We start from the raw sequence: 1,660 nt of genomic DNA on the forward strand, positions 1-1,660 counted from the left end.
TTTTATAATATTCTAATTTTCTGAGACACTAAATTTTGGGTTTTCATTAACTGTTATCCATAATCCTCAACATTAAAAGAAAAAAATGCTGGAAATAGATCACACTGTGTGTAATGAATACATATAATATAGGAGTTTCACTTTTTGAATTAAATTACAGAAATAAATTAACTTTTTGATGATATTCTAATTCATTGAGAAGGACTAGTATATGGTATCGCCGTGACCATAATGACTCAAACAATAAAGTTAATATACAATTTAAACCCCAAGGTGAACACCGTAAAAAAACTCGCAAAAAACAATGGGGAAATGGCTATTTTTTTCCATTGCCCCCCAAAAAAGTCATAGTAAAATGTATTCAATAGGTCCCACGTACCCCAAAACAGTACCAATCAAAACTACATCTTGTCCTTCAAAAAACGAGCCCTCATATCACTACATTGACAGAAAAATAAAAAAAATGACGGCTTTTGGAAATCGACGATGCAAAAATAAATGATTTTAGTTCAAAAGAGTTTTTATTGTGCAAAAGTTGTAAAACATAAAAAACCTCTACATATGTGGTATCGCCGTAATCGTACCAATCCATAGAATAAAGGTAATATGTTATTTATGCCGCGCAGTGTACGGCGTCAATTTAAAACGCATAGAAAATGGCGGAATATCAGGGTTTTTTTCTATTCCGCCCCCAAAAAAAGTTAATAACGTTAATTGAAAAATGTTATGTACTCCAAAATGGTGCTATTAAAAATACAACTAATCTCGCAAAAAACAAATCCTCATACAGCTAAGTCGATGGAAAAATAAAAAGATTATAGCCCTTTTAATGCGACTATAGAAAAACGGAAAAAATAGCTTGGTCATTAGAGCCTAAAATAGGGGTCGCAGCTGTCACAGCTGCGACCGGCACCCTAAGCCTGGGGGGACCATGGGGCCCCGTTGCCTCTCCAACGCAAACTGCACAATACAATACACTACAAACTGTAGGGGGGGTCGCAAGTCACTCACCGAGGTCCCGGTTCCTGTTTAATTCAATGCTGAAGCAAGGAGCTGACGGCTCCTTTCTCCAGCATTCACTGAGCCATGCTGGCTCAACGAAGACTGGAGCGATGTAGTGACGTAATCGCGCCAATCTGCGCCGAGTCACTCATATCACAGGGCAAAGGAGGACAAGGATCCTCCACCCAGCGTGGGAACGGGGATAGATAAGTCATATTATTATTTTTCTATTATGCAAATATAGGGGGATTATACTGTATGGGGGGCTGATATGAGGAGGGGCATTATACTGTATGCAGGGCTGATATCAGGACGGCATTATACTGTATGTGGGGTATTATACTATATGGGGGCATTATACTGTATGGGGAGCTGATATGGGGGCATTAAACCGTATTGGGGCATTATACTGTATGGGGGGCTGATATGGGGGCATTATATTGTATGGGGGCTGATATGGGGGCATTATATTGTATAGGGGGCTGATATGGGGGCACTATACTGTATGGGGGGCTGATATAAGGGCATTATACTGTGTGAGGGCAGCTATGGGAGCATTATACTGTGGAGGGGCAGCTATGGGGGCATTATACTGTGTGGAGGGCATTTATGGGAGCATTATACTGTGTGGGGGCAGCTATGGGGTGCATTATACTGT

This window comes from Rhinoderma darwinii, chromosome 11 (genome assembly GCF_050947455.1).
Source record: "Rhinoderma darwinii isolate aRhiDar2 chromosome 11, aRhiDar2.hap1, whole genome shotgun sequence".
In the NCBI taxonomy this organism is placed as follows: Eukaryota; Metazoa; Chordata; class Amphibia; order Anura; family Rhinodermatidae; genus Rhinoderma; species Rhinoderma darwinii.